This window comes from Petaurus breviceps, unplaced genomic scaffold, assembly GCF_028583685.1.
Source record: "Petaurus breviceps papuanus isolate PSGF00001 unplaced genomic scaffold, PetGlider_PUasm1.0 90683, whole genome shotgun sequence".
Lineage (NCBI taxonomy): Eukaryota > Metazoa > Chordata > Mammalia > Diprotodontia > Petauridae > Petaurus > Petaurus breviceps.
In genome coordinates, this window is record NW_027187308.1 from 6686026 (window position 1) to 6711904 (window position 25879).

General features: G+C 38.1%; 1 protein-coding gene across 12 annotated transcripts in view; it reads left to right on the forward strand.

The window, feature by feature from the left end:
* The window catches only part of ABI3BP (ABI family member 3 binding protein), a 309603-nt gene that overhangs the window by 104320 nt on the left and 179404 nt on the right, over positions 1-25879 (forward strand). The window lies entirely within an intron of this gene.

Below are 25879 nucleotides of genomic sequence, written 5' to 3' on the forward strand. Positions count from 1 at the left end.
CACAACTGAAAAATGACTAACAACACCATATAGAGTTTTTGGCCAAATGTCTTATAAACCTCAAAAGGCTTTAAACTTGGTACTTGGAGATTTCTCAATTTCTTTTCATTAGAAGCCACAGTTCTATCAGTACAGTCACCCAGGTTGCTCCTCTGTGTATGCTAAACTAATTCCTTTCCTTAAAAATGTTGAATCTGGAGAGTTAAAGGAGACTAATGGCTTAAACAGCTAATACAGCTTTCTACATCAACTATCTAGTTGTCTGTAGTTAAGTAACAAATACTTACAGACCTGTTGTCTGGCTACAAAAAAAAGCTAGGGCATGAGTTGCCCCATCTTCTCCCTTCAGCTTGTTTGGCAGACCACCATGGCCAACACAATCAGGAAAATTTTGCTCAGCTGAGAATTCTTTCCCTGTTCTGAATGTCTTTCCCCTGTCAAGGCTAAGTAAACCTCCTTTTTTGGTCACATGTTCTACAAGGGTCAAATTTTCCTCCAATCTTGAACCAGAGGTACCAGACCAGTCTGGGTCAGGCCTAGACTCTTAGAACATAGAATTGTTCATTTTCCTTAATGCTACCCACAGGAATTTTTTTTAGTTCCAAGATAGGTCAACCTCTGTAGTCCATACAGAAAAAAGTGTTTTCTAGATAAAACTGCTTAAAAACTAATTTTTATTTCACAAGAAGAATATTAATTGTGAATACTTTCAGTTGGTTTCCAAACACTCTAAAGTATAGATTTAGATTTGGTAACATTTTCCTTGATCTTCAGTAGTTTGAGAACATTAACTGAGTCTGCAGAGTACAATTTATTTCCATGAAAGGTAAATCCAACTGTTTTAATGACAACTTTGGCTTGTTAACAATGGCCATTAAGGACGTGTGCCTCTTGACTTTTGGCCCAGTTTTCCAAGTAGAGTATTTTTATTGCACTTCAAAAATCAAACAAGTAAAAGCTATCTCATTAGAATAGGGATTCAGGCTCACTTTTACACAGGAGTTTAGCTGTGAAACAGCTGGAGTATAGCTTTTATAGAAATAAATGTTGCCTGAGATTTAGGTATCTTGAACAAATATAACCAATGTAAACTTGGCATAAATATGCTATACAGGATTTTAAAGTTTGTAAATGTTTCCTGTAGTAATCACACCTTATTCTGACTAGCAACAGGATTCTGGTGCCTTATCCAAAACAGACAAGATAAAAGCACAGGTCATATGTCTTGTTCTCTCTTGAACATTATGAGTAATTTTTTTGGTTCCTGTAAATTTGTACTTGACTAAATATTTCATAATCATCTATCAAACAATGTCATATAAAATATATTATTAGTCTTTAAATGATCATTTGAAAAGCTAAAAATTAGGTGGTACACTCAGGTTTCACATAAGTTCCATTTGGCACTCATATGCAGACAAATATAGTATTATATTCAAACAAATAAATTATATTCAAGTAAATTAACAATAAGGTCGGTTATTTTCATAGACATAATGAAGACATCCTATATCACAACTTTAGTAGTTTAAATGTTCATGAAAAATCCATTCAAGGAAACAAAAATATTTTCTAACCAACATATCAACCTTTGAAAACTGTTAACAAATTGAATGATCAAAATATGTTATTAGCTTTTTCAAATAATATTGAAAAGGGAATTGTATTTATCCCAAACCAATTCCTAAAATTCCTAAACTGTATAAGGACCCCTGAAAATATATTAAAAATGGAAAGATATCAGCACTAGTGGAAAAAAGCACACCGTCTGGAGACCTACTGTAGGTTTGAAATTCACCTCAAATATTTACAAGTAGTATGATCCTGAATAAAGTAACTTTACCTCTTAGAGGATAGCTATGTGGTTCAGTGGATAGAGCACTAGGCTTGGAGTCAGGAAGACTCCGTGAGTTCAAATCTGACCTCACACACTTCCTAATTGTGTGGCCCTGGGCATCCTGTTTATCTCAGTTTCCTCATCTGTAAAATAAGCTGGAGAAGGAAATGGCAAAACATTCCACTATCTATGCCAAGAAAACTGCAAAATGGTGTTACAAAGAGTCAGGCTACAACTGAAAAAAAGCAAAAGACAGACAAGTGTGATCCTGAATACAGTAACTTTACCTCTTAGAGACTCAGTCTCCCCATCTAAAATGGTGATAATAATACCGGCAAATAGTAGGCATTTATTAAACGCTTCTTGAATAGAATTGAACCACTCGATCTCTCTCCCAGGGTTATTGCAGATAGAGCATTAATTAAGCACTTAGCCCAGAGTTAGGCACATAGGATACAAATAGAAGCAAGCAAGATAATCTCTGTCCTCAAGGAGCTTACATTCTAATGGGGGAGGGCAACAACATGTAAAACGTAGTTGGATTGGGGGGGGGGGGACAACTTCCCATCTTAGCACAAAGTGAAATGGTGGTCTTAGCAGGAGCTTGAGTTCACTTTTTGGATTTAGAAAAATATCTTTTTCAGAGCAGACTCATTTGTAAGGATTTCAAATGTTTTCACATAAGTGCCACATCGTCATAGTGTGTTGGCACTGCTCACTTACCAACAGGACATGAATTTAAAGTTGTTTCTCCTCTAGATAATCACTTCATTTACCCACTAGCCTGCCAACTCCTTCTTTCTCCCTTCTGCCCCCTCCCCAATTAATGGCCACTTTTCAGAGACAGCTGGTCACCATTTGGGATATCGCCTATGGCTGTGAATGGAATGTATCAAACTTAATTGGCCCATGCAACCCTAACCAACTGAACCAGCCCCTACTACCAGCTACACGCCAAGGTTTCAGCTGGCCTTGGATTACCATCACACTTTCAGTAGTTATGTGCTTTAAATTATACTTTCCTAATAATAGGAGTGTGGGGAAAAAAAACAAAAACAGCAAAAGACCACCTTTCCTGGAGGCCACACAGGGAAAGTAGCTGTGCTTTCTGCTTCTTTCGCGTCCAAAATTCCCAACCCCTCCCTGCCCTTTTTGGTCTAGTGACTGCTCTTTCCATTTGCACTACTCAGTATCACTGCTTTATTCACGAGGCTAGTAGTGATTGGCATAGCAGCTACTCCCCTTTATGTTGTATTTAAGTATGCCAAGTCCTTTACTCACATTATCCCTCTTGAATCCCACAGCAACCATCAGAGGTAAGTGCTATAATTAGGGTCAGATAGCTCAAAGAATGATTCACCTTCAGCCTCTTTCCTTCCTATGTACTTATGACCAAATTCAGGGGCACCTTTCCTAAAAGTAGAAAGAAAGAACTAACAAATAGAAATATGCATGGAATAATTTTAATATAAATACATATACATATATATTTGTGTGTGCATATGTATATATACATATACATATATGTGTGTGTATTGTGTTTAATGGTAGGGGCAGGAGAGGGAAGAAAAAAAGAAAAATTTACATGATAACTTTTTTGTATACTTGGAGGGAATAGCAAGTTTCATCTTTTTTTATTGTACTATGTTATGGAAATTCTTGTTTTGTTCTGTGAATTGAAAATAAAATTTAAAAAGAAAAGAATTTTTTCTTAAAAAAGTAAATGTCCCAGGGTACTTTGCCCCTACTTTTTTCCTCCTGTTAAAAAATTAGCTTAACAGGAATGTTTCATTTTTGCCTCTGTATTTTTACTAGGTAGCATAGTGCCTGGAACATAGTAAGGACTTAACAAAGCACTGCTGATTGATTAAGTTGAGGATTTCCCTGTTTTCAGAAGACATGATCCCTTGTTCAAATATAAAGGTTTAATTGTGCACTTCTGGGAGAAATCTTAAATCTTTAGTAAATTTGGTTCTTTTCCTCTAATCCTCCTGGAAGCCTTCATGTTCCTTGAGAATGTCCATAAATTGAATTTCAGAAATACTACCTGAGCCAAGAGGCATTTTCAAGGCTTGGGTTCCACCCAGCACATCAGACTCACATTGTCCCCACTAAATAAAAGAAACAACAGAACACAACTAGCAAAGTAAGGAAGGAAAGGAAGTATTTGGCTGTGTCAACTTTTTCCTCCATGGCTATCTCAAAATCTGTTCCAAACATGCCATTAATCTATCATTAGAATCGTCATCATTGGTTAGGGAATTCTGGAACCTTCCAAATGGCAGCTTAGGTGATAACTGAGGAAAAGTGATGTTGACATGCTGGCTCCACTAGGCTATCCCCGTAACTGTTGGGGCAAGGTATTCTACAGAGAACTGGCAGTGTTCTTCATGTATTCATAAAGCCATTTCTAATCAGAACTGAGGGAGACATGAATATTTAAATCGCAACTTCTCTAAGGGGCTTTCCTTTTTTAAATAAATTTTTTTCTTTTTTTTCTTTTATTTTATTTTCAATTCACAGAACAAAGCAAGAATTTCCTTTACACATTGTCCATTCTCCAAGGTCCTCTTTGCCTTCAGTACAATCCAGTAAAATAAACAGTATAATGTTGACTATGATTTATGTCTCAGTTACAAGGAAACAGACCATGGAATTGATTGGAAAGAGATCCTTCTTGGAACTTGAGTTCAAATCCTAGCACCACTATTTAAAACCTGTGTAATACTGAGCAAGTGACTTAACTTCTCTGGCCCTCAGTTTTCTAATCTGTAAAATAGTTCAGTTGTTTTTTAAACTCTTCATGATACCATTTGGGGTTTTCTTGGCAAAGATACTAGAGTGGTTTGTCATTTTCTTCTCCAGAGCATTTTATAGATGAGGAACTGGTGGCTTGCCCAGAGTCATACAGCTAGTAAGTGTCTGAGGCTGGATTTGAACTCATAAAGATGAGTCTTCCTGATTCCAAACCCAGTCCTCTATCCACTGCACCACCTAACTACCTGTTAAATGAAAAGTTGGGACTAAATGCTGTCTAAGGTTGTATGATCTAATTCCTTTCAATGGAACAAACATTTAAGCACCTACAATGTTCAAGGTACCAAAACTTTCAGGACTAGACATAAAAAGAGAAATAACAGAAGTCTTTTTCCTTAAAAGAGCTTGAAGTCTAGCCTAGCATTTTCCCATCTCTTTTTAATTTTTATATGTAAAATGTCATTATGGAAACAAAAACTTTGTTGCACACATTAATATACAGAACATATGCTTCCTGAAGGTGGATTTCCTCTGTGAGGGAGCCTAACACAGGCTTGTGCTTAAGGCTAGGCAGCTGGTCATTAGCTCCTTTTAAACATACCTCCCTTTTGTGATCCACCCTTTTATTTAAAAAAAATCTATACATCTTTTTTTGGAGACCAAAACTCCATAAAAATATAGACAGAAAATAAATAAGGCTTAAATAGAATAGGAAACTTCCAAGGCTAGTGATGCCTGTTGGCCAGGCAGCAATGAGGCAGGGGTGAGAGAGAAGAGATGGGAACCACTTAATTGTGTCCCACAGCTGAGCAGGCAGGTACATTTAAGAAAGCAGAAAATCCTGTGCAGTCAGATCACTCCCTAAGTGAGCTGAACAAAAGACTTGAAATGCTCATGAATACTAAGTTCAGTTCAGGATAGCAGCTTCCTTATTCGCCATCAGCTCACCACTGGTGCACACCTGCCCTGGATGCCCCTCATCTCCATGGAGAATCAAAGTTCCTGGGCTTTCCCTGTCCATTCTGGCTTCTGCCTCCCATTATGCTTTAGTCTCTCCTTCCAGCTATGAAAACACTACTCTTCCTTCTAGCCTCTTGCCATTAAGGGGCTTCAAAGGAATTGCCTTTAACATCAGGAAAGTAAGTGGCAATGTTATATCCCAATATCTATACATAGATAATAAAAATATTTAAAGATGCCCTATATTTGCATAGTTTTATAATTTACAAACACTCATAATTTGTTGAGCATATGATTAATTAAGTTTAAAATTAGTGAAAAAAACAGAGAAAAAAAGCAGTGAGATATAACTCTGAAGTTTAGTAGAGAAATTAGACATGAGTTTTGAGTTTTGTAGGTGGCAGGCTTAAAATAAGTCAAGTTATCTTAACCTGGGTTCCTCTAAGAATACATTTCTAAGGGTCTGGGAGTATTATAAGGAAAAAAAAAACACACACAGATATTTTATCTTCACCAACCTCTAAACAAAATCGAATACTTCTTTCAGTTGTGAATTCACTCTAAAATGTTATTCTGAAAAGAAGCCCATAGATTTTACCAGATCACCAGGGTGACAAAAATTAAGAACCCCCAATATAAGTCAAATCTTTACCTAACAGACACAAAAGCTAAAAATTTATTATGCTTCCTACGACTTAAACCACATTGGTGACATTGTGCTAAGTTTGGGGAGTCACTTTTTAGAATTAATATTGGCAACCTGGAAACATTTACAGAGGAAACAGACCAGAACATTGACAGGAGCAGAAACTAGGCCATAGGAAGATTGGTTGAAGGAATTAAAGGCCTAGCTGGGGAACCCAGTCCATAGAAGACCTGGGGGTGTCCTAATAGCTACTTTCAAACATGTGAAGGGGTGTCCTGTGGCAGAGGGACTCCACTTGTTGCCTGGAGAGCAGAAGTAGGAGCGATGGGTGGAGGTTTTACTCACACAAGTAGGTCTCGTTCCTGTTGCTTACTTCTGTGCCAGGTTTATTTCCTTATTCTGTTCAGGAGATCTGTGATATACTCTTTCAACAATATCCTTTCTGCCTCCCTACCCCACTGATCCTCAGTGCTTTCCATCATACTTTCTGCTCCAATTCATGCATATCCTCACATCAGTATGATGATGATCAGTAAAGAAATTAGACATGAGTTTTAAGGGTATAGTACATATTTTATCTATTCTTGAAACCTAACTCATCAAATTTCAGTGATACTTATGTATTGACATTCTCATATTAGAATCCCTATCTCACCTTAATTAATTATACTTTGTGTATTTCTGTACAGATCTGAGTGTGTGGGTTATACTGCTGGCTTTTTTTTTGTCTTTTTGGAGGGGGAAAAGGCAGGGTAATTGGGGTTAAGTGACTTGCCCAAGGTCATACAGCTAATAAGGGTTAAGTGTCTGATTTGAACTCAGATCCTCCTGACTCCAGGGACAGTACTCTATTCACTGTATCACCTAGCTGCCCTGCTGCTGGCTTTCTTTATGAACATTGTTCCATATCCCACTTTTCCTCTTTACTGAAAGTCTTTCTTCTTCCTTTGTTATACCTACTACTCCCCTGTACCATTTGACTCAGTGGAGCTACATGGATAGTTTTCTCTATCCTCCTCCACTATCAGTTTAAAGTTATTTGTCAGGCATATTCAGGCAGCACACATCTCAGTTCTGAATCTAGATTTACGTCAGTGATAGTGGCCATCCATTTCATTATAAACAATTCCATGGTTCTCTGAACTCTGGTCCTTCATCTAGCAAGATGACCAAATGTACCAAGAAGGTCAGAATTGTTGGTAAATACAGAACACATTATGTTGTGTTAACACCACAGAAAAATGATGAAGAAAATTGAAATTAGCCAGCATGTGAAATATGCCTGATCTTTCTGTGGCAAGGCCAAAATGAAGAAATGAGCCATGGGTATCTGGCATTGTGGATCCTATATATAAACAGTATCTGGTGGTACATAGTCCTACAATGCCACCTCTGCAGTCACTGTCAAATCTGCCATCAGAAGACTGGAGGAATTGAAAGACCAGTAAAACCTTATATTTATCAAATATCTGTAGCCTGCAGTTCAATAATAAATGGATTAAGTAATGGAAAAAACCAAATTCCATGAAAATGAATATACTTGCACCTGTGGATCCAAAGTTTTCCTAGAATTTGATCATTTAGCTAAGAATTTCAGGTAATTAGGCTCTCAGCCTGATCTTTTCAGAAGGATCTAATAGGCTTATGCCCCACCTCTTCTAAATGAATATTCATTTTAAAGTTAAATATTGATTTTGTAAAGATTCTCTGAGTTGATGAAGAGTAACTAATTAGGTAAAAACATTTTTTGTGAAAAAATATCAACTAGTCTATGTCCTGGGTTTAATTAGGATATGTGTAGCAGCAAGCACCCCAGTATACCCAGGGAGGCTGCTAGCATAGGTTCTTAGATCTGCTTTTTTAAAGGAAAGCAACTCAAAATGGGTTAACAATCTTACTTTAATCAATCAAACATCAGAGAATACAAACAGAAGTTACAAGCAGACAGAAAGACAGATCAGCAGACAGGGCTTCCCACTGTCTGACCATTACATCCATACCTAGTTAGTTACCAGAGAGGGAAGCACAGCATCTGGATTTTCAAAGCGGGTGTGTGGGGGGCAGGGGGACCTCAACGGCTGCCCAGAGTCTCATCTGGCCAAATCACACAACTCTTCCCAAAGTGAGCCCCAAAGCCAAACCTCACATCAGGGTATATATAGCTTTCAACTGTCGTGACCCACTGCCCAATCACAAAGTAACAAGGTGTGGGTGTTTCTGAAAAACAAGCCTTCCTCTACAGGCTCCAGGTAAACACATTCAGCCTATTAGGGGACAGTATATTCTCAAATCAAGGAAGGTTCTAAGAGTCACTTAAGCCTATCAAGGGGCAGGGAAGATCTTCAGATTCTCATTCCCATAACAATATGCTGGATGTTTAAGCTACCCAGGGTAGATGACTTTTTTTTTGCTTTTTGGAGGGCAATTGGGGTTAAGTGACTTGCCCAAGGTCATATGGCTAGTTTTTGTATTAAGTGTCTGAGGTCAGATTTGAACTCAGATCCTCCTGACTCTAGGGCCGGTTCATATTCACTATGACTTTATATTCTTAAACATCTTTAGAGACAGATATTTCAAAATGTCTCTTAGTGCTTTATTCCAAATAACATTTTAAAGACCCACCATTTGTCTTCCCAATATATATTCAATTTTGCTGCTATTCTAATTGGAAAAAAGAAAACTTTTCAGCCTCCCCCCCCCCTTTTTTTTGAAGGTCCTTGGCTACTTATTCATCCCTCCTTCAAAATGAATACCCATTTCCAAGTTAGATGTTAGCATCGGCTGTGTATAGACCCTCTGTTTGCCATTATTATTTATGATAATTTCTCTCACATTAAAAATCTGTGGAGTTTATTATTAAAATTTGTTACTCAAGGAATCTGTTCCTCCTCTGCTCACTGATTTACTACTTGACCTTTGACAACTCCTCCCTTATCTGTGAATAGGTGATAATGTCTATTTTTCACAGATGTGCCGTGGGTGGTTTAATGGATTCATGATTACAAAGTGATAAGTTGAAATCTCTTGAGTAAAAGATGTTCCACAAAAGCAAAGCATTTTTATTTTATCCTGAAGAATAGATCTTCTCCAATTCATTTATTTGTCATTTTACTTTTTTAACAAAGTAATGGTACTTTAACTCAAATATTCAAAGAGAGCTGGGATATCATCAATGTGGACTTCATGCCTACTAATGCATGTTGTAGCCTATTCTTTCCTGACTGTCCTGGACCACTCTTGTTTGGGTTCTGCCATAGTTTCTCAATAGGGTGACCCATCTGGCATTCTGAGGTCTCTATTGACTTTTTCTTAAGTCAGTCAATAAGTGTTTTTAAGTGCCTACCAAGCTTCAGGCCCTAGGTCAAGGGCTGACATTAACATAGCAAAGATGTAGTAGAGGACAAGAGTTCTCTGTTGACTCTTCTTCATTCTCACCATGGAACCAGTCCATCTTCTTGTCTGACCATACATTTATTTGTTATTGTTCAGTCATTTTTCAAAATTGTGTCCAACTCTTTATGACCCCATTTGGGGTTTTCTTGATGAAGATACTGGAGTGGTTTTCCATTTCCTCCTCCAGCTCATTTTACAAATGAGGAAATTGAGGCAAATAGGGTTAAGTGACTTGCTCATAGTCCTACAGCTAGTATGTGTCTGAGGCCAGATTTGACCTCAGGAAGATGAGTCTTCCTGACTTCAGGCCTGGTGCTTTAGCTTTAGGTGCCACCCAGCTGCCCCAAGCCCTGGGATACATCCTGCAATAGACTATACCTATGATCTGAGGAACAGCCCTACCACAGCAAGGCTGATTATCAGTAGGTAATGAATTCTCTATGCACAACAACCAATAGAGCGAAGAAAAATAATGGCCCTCAGTTTTCTAATTCTGCAGTAATGGTGGTAAAGTAGATAAAAACTGTGTAGAAAAGGCAAAGAAGCATATAGTTCTTAGACTATAATCATGCCACAGTATACTTACATCATTAAAACTCTTTTAATTGTTAGGACTTTTAAATATAAAATCATTGTCCAATGACAAATAAATAATAGACATGCATGCCCCTGGATGAAATGAATCATATTAATGTTGCTTTTCTTGCTATGAGTTAAGCCAAAAGGAAGCTATAGGTCAATGAAAAAAATGGCAGGGTTAATTTCATCATGTGACCAAATGTAGCAGGAGATATTGTTTTATGCAACATTTGAACATATTGCTCTGTAGCAAAAGAGCAGGAAAACGAAAAAAACAAAAAGACCACCATGAAAATCATAAGAATTATTCATGAAAATCTGTTGCAGAGGATGAAAAGATGAAAGGAAAAAATACAGTAAGAACCTGAAAAGATCTTCTAAGTCAAGTCAACATATACTATGATACTCAATGACTTTAATTCAAGAGGTGGGGGAGAGGTAGGAACACTTTAATTCTTCAATGATCCATCATGTGATTGGCATGGCTATTCGGCCATCTATCAACATGGACTGCAATGCCACTGTGGCCTAGGAGATAGTTCATGGAAATTATTGTGGCTAAAAAATTTATTGACAGAATTCATTTTGGTGATAAACCTCTCTGAATTTAGCTATGGTCCTCATATGAAGACAAGTAGTCTATTAGGACCCCAATTTAAACCCTTTACTGCTTGGTGAGTTTCCCATGGAGATATGCATGGCTTTCAAGAATCATCTCTCCATGTCATTATGAGGCATCAAAGGAGGATTTTGGTTGAGAGACAATAACAACAAAAAATTGGGAAATATGATTCAGGATCAAAAAACAAAAGAAACCAAAGGCATAGTTTATTCAGAACCCTAACTATATATCATAAGATGTTTTTTTTTAAAAAAGAAGTGGATAAGAAGGCAATGGACATGGGGAACACAAAATATCTGTACAGAGAAAGGAAAACAACTGTATCTTTAAAAAAACAGGAAATGAATGGATATTTATGTTAATAATTTCTGAATCAATGGTTTGTATGCATTAAGAACATCAACTTAGATGAATGATCAAAATTGAAACTAAATTAGAAAATGGATAAATATGAAAAGATGATACTACATATAATTTTAAAAGCCCCAGCTTGACTTCTTCAAATAATGATGGTGAAAAAAAGAGATGGAGCTTGGATAACAAAAAAAAAAGCATGGACAAACATTTCCTACAGAAGTAAAGCATGAGCCACATGAAAGAAACTGAAATAACCCCAAAATTGCCTTGGTCAACAAATATGATTTTTCTTGCCAAAGGGAGGTATGTGACAGCCAAGGATAACAGCAGTTCAGAAAATAAGCTTATTTTTAAATTATTATAGATGAAGATGTTAGAAGATTATAAGCAAACAACATCAGAAAATAGCAAAAGGTGTAGATGAGAGAGAAATGAATGCAAAAAAAAATCTGATTGGTATAAGAACCAGCTAAACACTTTCCTTCAAGAGCTTTAAAAGACAAAACTGGAAATAGTCAACTGAAAATGGAACAAATCTGTTAACATTTTAAGTAACCAACTATTGTCATAATTCATGAAATAGAACCACCATATTTGGACTCAACACCTGAGTTACCAATATGCTATAAGAGGAGGCAGAAATGGTCCTGAAGAAAAGAAAGATGGCGAAAGCAACTGTACCAGAGAAAGTACTCAAAAAAGAAATCTATGCTAGAGGCAAGATACTTTTGGATGAGGGCAAGGGTGGGGTGGGGAAAAGTAGGGAACAACAAAGTTTACACTTACAATGTTGTATTTGAACTGGGTCCTCAAGGAAATCCAGGGTTCTAAGACAGGACAAGAGGGAGTACGTTCTAGACACTGGGGACAATTGGCACAATGCCATGAAGATAGGAAATGGAATGTTATATGTGAAGCGGCAAGAATGTCTGGATTATGGACTGAAGGGAACAGAGTAATACCAAAGAAAACTAGTATTGGAAATGCCAACTTGGAAAAGCAAAAACACAATTGATACCAAAAATGTGATATTAAAAGAAATTTATTAAGAAGAAATCCAGAGTAATTGAACACCTCTGGCCAGAAGTGGACTTTATCCTTCTTGTGGAAGTAGGAGGCCCGGATACAAAAGCCAAGCATTTATTTACATTAGCTTGGTGCAGACACTCCCTTCAGAGGATTGATTGGTTCGTCTTCTTCTGGGTACACCTTCCCATTATCAAACTTTATTACTAATGAGGCTCTAATTCTGCTACACAATATACATAATACATGAGGTTCATTAAGCAAGTGCAATAATAATTCCTGAATACTGACTCCCTCTCTTCCCCCGCCCCCCACCCAGTCTAACCTTAGATGTGTCCTTACCTGGGCCTGAGTGTCCCAAGGCTACTGTCTGCTTTCTAATTGGTCAAATCCACCTGCTGTTGCGGGCTTCTTTTTATTTTACTTTATTTCACTTTTAGTATTATCTAGGACTACTATAGGACCTGGGAATCCAACTTCTTCCCAAGGTTACTGTCTGGTCTTCTAACCTTACTTTTATCAGTAGCCTCATTTCAGCAATTTTGCAATCCTCTGGAAACTTAACCTTTTGCTACTTCTCACACTAGAAAGCTAGGAAGGAAGCAAAATTGTAAAAAGCTTCAAATATCAAGCAAGAGTTTATATTTCCTTCTTTCAACAACAGAGGGTCACAGGAGTTTGTTGATAACTTGAGCATTAGGAAAATTATTTGAATGACTGTTGGGAGGTTGGATTGGAAAGGGGAGAGGCTTGAGGTAGTAAGGTGAAACTTAAGTCTGTTACAGTAGTCTATTCTAGCAGCTCACTGGGACTGGAATCAGGAAGATGAAAGTTTAATTCTGGTCTCAAGATTTTCTGACCGTGTGACCTTGGTGGCTAACCTCTTCCTCTTTCCTCACCAGTAAAATGGGCACAGTAATAGCATCTATCTTCTAGGGTTGTTGTGAGTATCAAATGAGATAATATGTATAAAACATTTAGCACAGTGCCTAGCACATAGTAGGCCCTATATAAATGCTGATTCCCTTCTCATGTCCCTCTAAATATGAAGTGATGAGGTACTGAAGTTGGGTGGTGAGTGGAGCTAGTCTTTATCTCTAATGAGGTGTGACTGGAGAGGAAGAGACCTTGAGATAGAAGTGATAAGATTTTGCAACTGATTATTATTAGTTGTGAGGCTGTGAATCTCAGTGACTGGAAGGACTGTGCCACTCAATGACAATATGGAAATTCAAAAGAGAAGTGACTCAGGTGGAGACAGGAATAATGATTTCTGTGTTGGATATGTTGAGTTTGAGATACTCCAGGATGTCCAATTTGAAATATCTAATAGGCAGTTGGTGATGTGGGACTGGAGCTCAGAAGAGAAAATGAGACTTGATATGTAGGTAGCAATCAGCTGAATTTATTGTCATTCAGTTGTTCATAGTGTCCAACTTTTTGTGACCCCATGGACCATACCACACTAGGCCCTTCTATCCTCTACTTTCTCTAAAAGTCTGTCCAAGTTCATGGTTACTGTTTCCATGACACTATCTATCCATCTGATCCTCTTCTGTACCCTTTTCCTTTTGCCTTCAGTCTTTCCCATCATCAAAGTCTTTTCCAATGAGTCCTTTCTCATTATGTGGCCAAAGTATTTAAGCTTCAGCTTCAGTATTTGACCTTCCAGTGAATAGCCTGAATTAATTTTTTAAAGGACTGACTGATTTGATCTCCTTGATATCCAAGGGACTCTCAAAAGTCTTCTCTAGTACCACAATTCAAAAGCATTGATTCTGTGCTGCTCAGCTTTCCTTATGGTTTACCTCTCACAATCATAGAGTGCTCCTAAAAAAGTAAAACAAAAACAAAAACATACCTTCGACTATATGGACCCATGTCAGCAAGGTGACATTTCTGCTTTTTAGTATGCTGTCCAGATTTGCCATTACTTTCCTTCCCAGAACTGTCTTTGAATTTCCTGGCTGCAGTAGCTATCTGCAGTGTAAGCACAAGAATATACAATCTGATGTTGCCTCCATTTCTTCTCTCTCTATTTGCCAAGAAGTGATGGGACCAATTGCCAAGATCTTAGTTTTTTTGATGTTAAGCTTCAAGCCAGCCCTTTACACTCTTCTCTTTCACCCTCATTAAGAGGCTTCTTAATTCTTCTTCACTTTCTGTCATAGAAATGGCAATCAAAACCATGGTAACTGATAGAATCATCAAATGAGAAAGTGAGAGAGAGAGAGAGAGAGAGAGAGAGAGAGAGAGAACCCAGGGCAGAGTCTTGGATGATGAATAGGAAAAGGAAAGTGGGGAGTGGTCACATAGACAAAAAGAAACCTGGAAAGTAGAGTGTCACAAAAACCCAGAGAAAGTATCAAGGAGGAGAGAGTGGTCAACAGTGACAAAAAAGCTGTAAAGAGGTCAAGGAGAATGAGGCTAGAGAAGAGAGTGTTATATTTGGCAATTAAAAGATCACTGCTGACTTCGGGGACAACACTTTCTGAACAATAATGTTGGAAGCTACATTAGTGGAAAATAAGAACAGAGTGCCAGTAAAGGATGTGCCAGGAGGCACTGGATGTAAAAATCTGTTTGAAGGCTGAGAAATTGAGAAGAGATATAAGATAATAGTAGGGATAGTTGAATCTGGTGATTTTTTTTTAAAGGATGCAGGTGAATTGGGCTTCTTTGTGAGTAGTAGATTGGGAGAGATTGAAGAGAAAGAATAATAGGGGTAATAATCTGCCACAGAAGGTCAGAATGAATGTGATCAAGGTCACATAAAGAAGAATTGGATTTGTTGAGGAGGAGCTACCTTTTCATCAGAGACTGCAGAAGAGGGAAAAATTCTAGGAAATAGAGTGAATTATGAGATGAAGAGTTAAAAAGAGGGGGAAATAGCCTCAAATGGGAGTAGGGGTGAGACAGCAGAGGTGTAAAGTTTGATGTAAAAACCTTAGTTAGGAAAAAGTGAGCCTATGGGGGCTATAGCTAGAGACTTGAAGAGAGGGGATGAGTCTTGGAATAACTTTTGTGAGGAGTGGGACAGAGAGAATAAATTAGGGAGGATTGGGAAGATTGCCTTGCTGCATCAAAGGCCAAGTTGAGATTAGATAGCATAAATTTGTAATGGAACAAATCAGCATAATTTTAAGGCTTCTTCCAGCTTTGTTTAGCAGCACATGAGTAAGAATGAAGGATTCAATGGGGTGGGAGTAATCCAGGGTTGGGGTTTGGCAAGGCATGAGCCACAATAGCACAAAAGAGCAAAGGAATTTAGAATAGACAATAGAACAGAATTGGTTCAGTGAAGAGCTGAGGCTGGGAAGAGATGCATGTAAGCAGATCTGTGGCCTGAAAAATGCAGTGGAGGGAAGATATCGCAGGTTGTAGTGAGGATGTAGAATAGGTTTGGGAGGAATAAGAACAGGGAGAGATGGAATAATAGTGATTGTGATTGGAAAAAAGAATTTCAGATGGAAGTAGAAAACTTATGAACGATGGCAAAATCAAGAGTGTGACCATCTCTGTGTGTAGCTGAAGGGGAGGGAAGGGATAGGTCATGAGAGTTGAGTAGACTGAGGAATTGAGAGGTCAGGTTATTTTGAGACTACATAACTTGCATGTTGAATTCTCTTAGTACAAGGGCAGGGGGGGATAGAAGGGAATACTATAGACCAGACTCTGAAGTCATTGAGAAAAGAGGGAAAATATCCTGGGGACTGGTATATAAAAACCTCTATTAGGTGATAAATTTAGATAAAATGAACCTCACAACACAAGGGGTTGATGAGTTATGAGTGGCAGTGGAAAGTCTGAAAGTTGCAATGGAGAGCAAAGAAAATTCCTATTTCATCTTTGGGATCAGTGAGTTGAGGGGTTTGTGAGGAAGTACAACCAGAACTGGAAAGGAAGGCTTGCGTTGTAGCATTAGCTGGAGGGATCCTGGTTTTAGTAAGAGTGGGAGCTGGAAGAATCATGAGAAGAAGAGGAGTAAAATTAATTTTAGAGTAGGAATTCCAGAGGGCACAGTGGAAAGGCTTTGCACATAAAAAATAGGACATTGGATAGGAGGGATAACATTCAAAGAGGTGGGCAGTAGGGATTGGAGATGGGTTACTCTTTGGCAGTTTGGAATTCAATATGACAGTGATAAGGAGGGATAAGAACCAATGAAAAGTTGTTAATCGTTGAGTAATGAGCCCAAGCAAAGTATCAAAAGAAGGGAGGTCTGTTGATGAAGAGAAGTTAATGGAATATTCTCCTCCTGGTGTCACATTGGACTCCCCATCTCTGTTCCTGTAATAGTGACCCATGTGTGTGGGTCCAGAGAGGAAGCATCAGTAGTAGCAAGAATTCTGCCTGAGGTGGGTTTCTGTTGTGGTCCAGGAGGAACACACATGTCTTCAAAGTCTGAAGGCACCAATAACTAATAACATATCAACTTTCTCACCTCCATAAAATCTTTTTAAGAATTAATTATGCATATATCAGGGGTATATACCTTAGATGAAAATATCAGAAAGATTCAGCAGGCTTTCACAAATTATTTTCTATATCTTCACAGTAACACAACTGACTATAAATGTAGAAAATGTCAGATACCAACCGAGGTATGTATTTTTGTTGATTATAATACAAAAGCATCTGGCTTAGTAGAACAAAACACAGCCTCAAAAGTTCTCTTTGATTAAAATATTGCCCATGTACATGTTAGGATAATAGAAAATTCCTTGATGTAGTCACAGAGACAACCTACAAAGAACAGAATTTTAAACTATATTATGCTAATCTGTAGAGGTCATAGTATCATGGATTTTAGGTGAATGGACCTTCAAGGTCATCCAGTGAAACATTTTCATTATTTATGGATGAGGAAGGTGATAATGTCACATAGTTAGTGAATGGCAGGGCTGGAGTTCTAACCTAGTTTATCTGACCCCAAATCCAACCTTATCTCTCTACAGTCCCTATGCTAGAAAAGCTTCAATTTCATTTTTTTTTCCAATTGATCACATAGAATGTCTATTAATTGAATATTTTTGGAGGCTGGATCCATTATACAATAATATTAAGTCCTGTTTCCCCGATACTTGTTAATGGGTTCTATTGGCTGATGAGTGTTAAATGCAGTAGGTTTCCACGAAGACACAACAAAACGTGATATACTCTTGTCAGCTTCACATTTCTTCCTCTCCTTTCCATGACACATATTATGAATGTTCTCACTTCTGACCCACTTCTGTAGCATGTTTCCTTTATATCCAGCTTCTGGAATTTTTGCAGGGATCCAATATAGAAAAAGAGAACACTTGGTGGATGTTGAATCTATTGTCAACCCATACTTTTTAAAGTCTTCTCAATATCTGAAACTGTTTTAATTGATGTCATCTGAGAAGGAAGGGCTACATTCCATCCATTTTGTAGTGACAGTTTGGGGAGATTTCAAAGAAAAATCAAATCATGGCTGGGAGCTCTGTGGCTACTGGCACTTACAGTTGGATTTCCACACTGAAGGGGGTATTAGTTATAAAGCAAAAACATCACTACAGTACATGCTTCATTAGACATTTTTTTTAAACAAATAATGTTTCTGTTCTTCATAAACATATTCAGTCTAAAGCAGTACTCGCCAATTTGGGACTATCCACCCCCATCATTTTCCATCAAAGGATTAAGGAAATAGAAGGAAAGCAAAATTGTGGAATAGATCTCTTCTGTCTTTAGGATACATTCCCTTGTGAATGAGTTTTTGTCATTCTGTCAAGTAGACCCTGTATTCTCTGGGTAGTCATCTATGGATCTTTCTACCCTTCAATTTGTCACAATTGCCTTTTTTTTGAAACTTTTCTGTAGAGGAACTGATAAGCTAATTCCTAGCATGGTCTTTTTCTTCTGTTGACTTAATTTTGTCTTACAACTACAGGACTCACTGCACTCTTTGTATTGTGCTAATAACCAAGTTTTCTCAATTCCTTCCAGAAGCATGTACTACTAGAAGTATAATCAAGCAGAGTGTTAAGCTCAATGCATTAACTGCTTCAGGAGAAGCTATATTTTAATAAGAAGCAATGCTTTAATGCAAAAGGATAAATTGTCAATAATGGCATTCTATGCAGTATTGATATGAAGAGAGGAAATATTTGGAGGCACAGATCCTTCAGCCAGAAAATCCAACTTAATAGCCATTTTAAGTACCTACTTTGGGCAAAATGTAATCCCATTCTATAGGTCTACAATAATGAAATCAGTCATAGCTCCTTCCTGATGTCCTTCAAATAATAACAATAGCGCATATATGTGCAATATTTCCTCCTTTACAAAGAGTTTTTATAGTATTAATAGTACTTAGAACTGAGCAGATCAGAGTTCTAACTTTGGGAGGTTCTTTAGACCAATCCCTTCATTTTACAGATGAGGAAATGGAGGTTCAAGGAGGTTAAATGATTTAGCCACCATCATGTGGCAAATAAGTGGAACCAGGATCTTCATATATCAGGTGCAATGTTGTTTTCAATACTCCATCCAGAGATAAGGAACCTGTGTCCTGGAGGCCACATGTGGCCCTTTAGGTCCGCAAGTGTGGCCCTCTGATTCATGATCACACTTGAAGAACTAGAGGGCCACATGCGGCCTCCAGGCACAGGCTCTCCGCCCCTGCATACCGTTCAAACCATGTTGCTGACCATCCACTCTATGTACAAGGAAAGAAGAAGTAGGGTAATGTGTTCATCAGCCTTTCCTATCCTGTGGTACTTTATCACTTTCTCCATTGAGACTCTACCACTCCTTGTCTTTGCTTTCCTAGCACCAGAAAGGAAAAGAAAAGGCTCAGGTAAGAGTGCAGATCCAGCGTGTGATTGTCCTTTGTAGTTGAAGAGGACCATGACATCAGGGAGATGATGACATGACCTGAAGTTGACTTTGATTTGAGTGAGGGAGGGCTGGGCAAGGTCACTAGCTTCACTTTCTCCTCCAGAGCCATCTGGGTCCAGTGGCCAGATATTCATCAGGACAATTGGAGATAGATCCGCAGATCCAGCACTTATTAATTATATAAACTCACAGATCTACAGTATCCTAATCTGAAAAATGGAGATGATAATACTTGCAATCTTCTTCACAGCATCGTTCAGTTAGTCCATAGCATCTATTAAGTTTGTGCTATGTGCCAGGAACTGTGCCAAGCACTGGGAATTTAAATAAAGGCAAAAGACAGTCCCTGATCTCAAGGAGCTCACAGTCTAATAGGGGAGGCAATATGGAAACAGTTATGTAACCAAACTAGATATGGAATAAGTTGGAGATAATCACAGAGGAAAGGCATTAGCATTAAGGGAGGATGAAAAAGTGGGGATTTTAGTTCAGATTTGAAGGAAGTCAGGGCTGGCAGGAGATGGATTTGAGTAAGAGGAGATGTCCAGGCATGGGGGACAACCCATTAAAATGAGAAGTTGGAGTTGTGAAAACTTTTAAGTTCCATACAAATGTGAATGACAAATTTGAATGAATGACTATACAAATGTGAATTACAAGGTGGGTCTACCCTAGCTCTATCATTTTACATTATTCTATGTTCTTCACATCTATGGTTCTATAAAAGATACAGGACAGCCTTTTCTATGGCTGCTCCACTATGTGAAGTGGGCAGAATTCTGCATTTGGAGTTAAGGGACCTGGATTCGAATCTCAGCTCTACTAATTAATTACCTGTGTGTCTGTCACCTCTCCAGGCCTCAGTTTCCTCATCTGTAAAATGAGTGGAGTTCTGAGGTCCCTTCCAGTTCTAAATCTGTTATTCTACAAATTACCACCAGGCACACAAAGATGACATTAAATTGCCTTCTAAGATTAAAAAAAAGCAGAAAAGCACAATTTTTTTAATAGAATTTTCACTTTCTCCTCAGAAGCATGAATATTCTCCTTTGTGTTCCAAAATGGGGTGCTTCTGTTTCATTTTTGGTAAAGGAATAATGTTGTTATATGAATTTGAAGGAATGTAGAAATTTGAGAGCTACTAAAGAATAATATTTAGAAAACTATTTATGGTCTATTACCAAATTCAGAAGATGCCATAGATTTTGTTAAATAAATATAATTTATATAATAGAATAGAAAAGACCTCCAATCTTTTGTAGGAAATATTATTTTTCTGTGTAGAAATCCTAAGGGTTTTGTGGCCTAAAAAGGATTCAAAATAATTACTATGGGAGAGAATGCCACTGAAAATAACAAAGGCAGACAAAAAAAATACCACTCCTGTGAGCCCCAGGCGAAGGCTAATAAAGCTGTAGAAAAACATCTACTCAGCACTGAAAACAATGAGTTGAAAGTGGCTGCTTTCCATTTCTACTGCTGTCTCACATCACTTCTCCAGGAAACCATTCTTTCTCTTAATCAGCAACCTTCTGGAAATGCTTGTGGTTCTGATTAAGAAGCTCCAGGCAAGGCAGCCACCCAGGCATTAGGGTACTTAGGCCACCCTGCCTGCAGCCTCTGTAGAGTGACTGCTGCTCAAGTCCCTTGATTCCACCCTTCCATCACTGTTCTGTCTCTATTTTGCTCCCTTTACAATCTTAGCCCTATAATCAGAAGGTTCAACAAGGCATTGTCATCCCCCTTTGAATTCCTTGCCTTATTGATCCTACTCTGTTCATGCTTACCTAACTCAAACCTGGGTTACCCCTACCTGTGGACCTGGGTCTGCTACAAAGTCGTGTTACCTAACTAACCTCAGGTGGGCCCTTATTCTGCAAAGCAATTCTATTCATCTACAGCTGATTCTCTATAACACACTATTCCTCAGAGGCTTTTCCAAACATTCTGTTCTTTGATCAGGTCCCTAAATGTGGCCAACGTCCCCTCAGCAGGGTAATTCCACCCTCTCTCTCCAATCAGCCCTTATTCAACCTGGGAATATTGAACCCATATGTTGTAAAGTCCCCTTTCTCCTATTCTCCATGCCTCAAAACCTAATCCAATTTCTCCTCTGGTCTCAAAGGATAAGATGGCCCAACCTCCTTGATATGTACCCCTGGATCTGATCCCCTTTTTTCTCCTCTGGGACCTTATTCACTGAACATGTCATCTGTCATTTTCAGTCTATCCTCTACTGACTCCTCACTAATGACAAACATGCCCAGTTTTCTCCTATTCTAAAAATATATGCACATTCCCTTGACTTTCCCATCAAGCTCCTTGAAAACAGAGCTTGTCCTGTTTTTTTTTTTTTTTATCATCAGAGCCTAATGGAATGCTTGGTGATTAAAAAATGGATAGCTAGAAAAAAACATTCATAGAACACTTACAAATAAATAATTTCTAACACTTAGAAACTCAGATATCTGAGCTGGGGGACACAGGGATAGTGTCCAAGTTCATGGTGGAGCAAGGGCGAGGAAGATGAGGATAATGGCTAGAATGTAGGATAAATGTTTATTAAATCTAGCTGCATATGCCTTTACTGATAAACTTCATGAAGAGTTGGCCATAATCACTGTCTCCGTCCTCAGCATCCCCTTACTCCTGACACCCCCACAGCACGGTTCTTTCCTATCCCCACCACTCCACTGAAGCATTATCCCAAGGTCATCATGTTTCTAGGATGTTTGTGTGGCATTTGGTCCAAAAACCACCTCTCCTTCTGGGTACACGCTGTTCTCTTGCTTTAAGTGACACTAAGCTCTCTTGGTTCTTCTACCTCCCTGGCCACACCCTCCATCTCCTTCCTGGGTTCATCTTCCCCTTCCCCCTCTTCCTTCTACTCCTCCTTTTCTCCCTCAAATGAGTATGTTGCAGAGACTCCATCTTTGGATGTCATTCATTTCCTTCCTTCTTTTACCTTGGTGATCTCATCCATTTCCTACCATGAATTCAGTTATCACATACACACACACACACACACACACACACACACACACACATCTAATCTTTCCTCTAAGTGCCAGATTCACATCTCCGGCTTCCTGGGGGGAGAAGGAGAAATCTCCTCAAATTCAACACAGCCCTAGCTCAAATTATCTAGTGTGCTCAACTTTTCTTTTTTCAGCTTCCCCATTTCTACTGATGGCACCACCATCCTCTGAGAAACCTAGGCTTCAAACCTCAATTATCTTTGATTCCCTCCTCAGCCCATATTCAATATGTTGCCGAGTCCAGTAGATTTTCTGTTAATCAATAATAGAGCATTTATGAAGCACTCAGATATCAAGCTGATACAAACACAAAAGTGGAATCCCTGCTATTTCTTTCATACTCCCACAATGTGTCTCATCACTCTGCAACCACCCTGGTTCAGATCCTCATTACTTAATTTTTTTTTTACAGACAAATTTCCTCTCTAACCAAGGCTTAGGAAAGGGATGCGTGTATGTTAATCCTAAACTTTACATTTATTCCTATTAAACTTCTCATTAGAGATAGAAAAGCCCTCACTAGAGGTGACATTTAATACTCTAAACTGCCAATCTCTTTTTTTAAATCTTGATTCCATCATCCACATTATCTATCTGTGGACTGAATAAGCTTACCATCCAGAGTCAAGGAAAAAAGTGAATCTTTTAGACAGGTAGGAATGGTATTTAGATGTCAGGAAGAGGCAGGACCCAGGATACCACTCAGATAGAGTCGTTAACATTAGAGAGGATAGACACCTCTCTGAGACTGGTGAGAATGGGTAAAGGCATCCAGACAGGTTAAAATGAAAAGGGAGAAAGATGAAGGAATTCACTGCAGATGAGTTTCATTTTTTTTTTGTTGTTGCAGTAAATAAGGAGACAAGGCCATTACCAAAATTCACATATATTAGTAGTCTTCCCTCCTCCCTTCCAGACATTCTCCCCTTTTATCTATCCTACTGGAAAAAGCCGATGTCAGCTCTAGAACCTATTATTAAATTTTCAGTTTGAATATTTACACCTAGGAAATCAGCAAAAGCTAGGAATCCAGGCTTGATTTTTTGTTTTGTTGATTGTCTAAGAAAGTGTTGGAGAAAATGTTAATAATTCAGATTAAATGCAAAAGTATTGGGGATGGGTGGGAGTTGTTTGTTTTCCAAAGAGCTGATTGTTAAATATTTACCAGCGCATCCCTGGTTACATGTAGACATATCTCTCTACTTTGTATATAAATCTTATAACCCTTTGTCCCATTCTTATTTGATGCTTTCTCTGGAATGAAATTTACCACTTGGGAATTATTGGCTTTGACAATACAAAATGAGTCCAAAATTTCATAAGGCTATTTAGGAATCCCAGACTCATTTGATTTTTCTCCAAGTCAATGAAATTAGTAAAACTTATAAAAGAGTCAGGATATTTAACAATTAGATAGCAATTTCCCAAAGACAATAGTACCATCCCATATAAAGCTTACTATGAATTTTTCAACATAAGAATTGCTTGCTACTAAACAGAAATATTTTGCAAAATAACAGCCATGACTTAGAGACCTGAGTTCTATTCTTCACTCTGTAAGTACCTTGCGTGAACTTGTGTAAATCATTTTATCTCTTGAGCCAGTTTTTTGTTGTTCAGTTATTTTCAGTCATGTCCAACTCTTCACGTCCCATTTGGATTTTTCTTTTCAGAGATACTGGAGCATTTTGCTGTTTCCTTCTCCAGATCATTTTACAGATGAGGAAACTGAGGCAAAGGTTAAGTGACTTGTCCAGGGTCACACAGCTAGTAAATGTCTGAGGCTGGATTTGAACTCAGGAAGATGAGTCTTTCTGATGTCATGCCTGGCACTCTGTGCACTGCACCACTTAACTGACAAACTGGGCCTTACTTATCCGCAAAATAAAGGGGTTGAACTAGATCATCTCTAAAGTCCCTTACAATTTAATAATCTGTGAATATCTTCTCTGATACTTGAAAAATCTCTGGTTTCATCGCTGTGGATACTTCTTCCATTGACAGAAAACACAGATAATCTGTGACTTGAATAGACAATTTTCAAATGTTGTCATAGCCAAAGTTCTGGCCAGCTTTTCTGTAAGCTAGACTGGTTTTCAGACAGGAGACAATTTTTCTCCTTCTCCAGGCCCATAGAATGAATAACATCTGCCCTAAAAGTCTATCCTTTTTGAAATTTGATTATGAAGTCTTCTTTTTTTTCAGATTAGATGATCTCATCAAACAACAAATAAATTGTATCCAAGTAAATTTTGTCTTGGAAATTTAGTGAAAAAGATATGAAGCAGGAACAAATGACATAATATTTGTAAAGCGATTAACACAGTGAGTGTAATAAATGTTTGTTCCCTTTCCCTTCCCCAGGAAAATATGTAGTACAAGGAATTTTTTGTTTGTGTATAATTCAGAATTGTGAGAAAACCAAGGGGCAAGGGAAAGATGGCTGGTAGATGTAATGTAGGTTACCAACTCTTTTTCTAGTTTATGTGGGAGAAGTGACATAAAATACATAATTGAAGATATGTATAACAATGAAGAAACTGTGGGCTGGCCACATCATGAGAATAAGTGATAATATCCAGCCTGAGTGCTAAAATGGTGCCTTTGAGATATTAAAATAACATGTTGGATAAACAGACTTTGTTGGATTTATGGAAAGACATTAACTAAAATCCATAGGATGAGAAGTTATGGACAGAGTATGAAGATTATATATGCAGTACTGAAGTCAAATCCATCGAAATATAATTCACAGTTTTCTCAGAACCAGCAAGTTACTTTGAAAGGGCCCCCTCAGCCATTATTCAAGGATTCCCAATAGGTGGTCCATGATTGCTCTGGTCATGGAAGCGCCATTATTCTTTGCTCTATCCCGTGTAGACAACTATGCAAGGCAACAAGTACATTGTAAATGGTTGGTGGTCAGAAGAAAGTTATAAGCTACAAGACTCAAAGGATTCTTGAAAAATAAATGAAACCAGAAAACTGCTCATGAACAGAGAGAGAAACCTAGTTCTCAGAAGTCTTTAAAATCTAAGTTTACCACCCATAGATAGAGCACTAGACCTGGAGTCAGAAAGACACAGGTTCAAATCCTGCCTCAGATACTTAGTAGCTGTGTGACCTTGGGTAAGACACTTAAGCTCTCAGAAGTACCCACTTGCCTCATATGCTTACTGTCAGGAAATCACTTTACAAACATTAGAATACTCTATAAATGTAAATTGTTATTATTGTCTAAATCGTATCTCCCCAATCAGAGCACAGGTCCTTTCCAGTCAGGAACTATGCCTGACACTTCTTTTATATCTCCTCAAGCAGGGCCATTATTCTCCAAAAGAAAAAAAAAATCGCATCCACTACTCTTAGAGCAGCTAGGTAGTGGAATGGATAAAGTATCAGTCATGGAGTCAGATAGATCTGAATTCATATCTGATCTCAGACTCTAACTGTGTGGTCCTGAATACCTGTATTTGCCTCAGTTCCTCATCTGTAAAATGGGAACACTTGAAAAGGAAATAAAATAGCAAACCACTCCAGTTTCCTTTTGCCCAGGAAACTCCATGGACAAAGTCCCTGGGGTCACATAGAATCAAACATGACTGAAGGACTGAATAATCACAGCTACACTTACAATTCCTCCAAGCTGACATCATGGGTAGAATGCCAGCCTTGAAGTCGGGAATGTCTGGGTTAAAGTTCTGCCTTTGACCTTAGAGACTGTGTGACTTTGGGCAAGTTCCTTAATTCTTAACTTTATATATATATATATATATATATATATATATATATATATA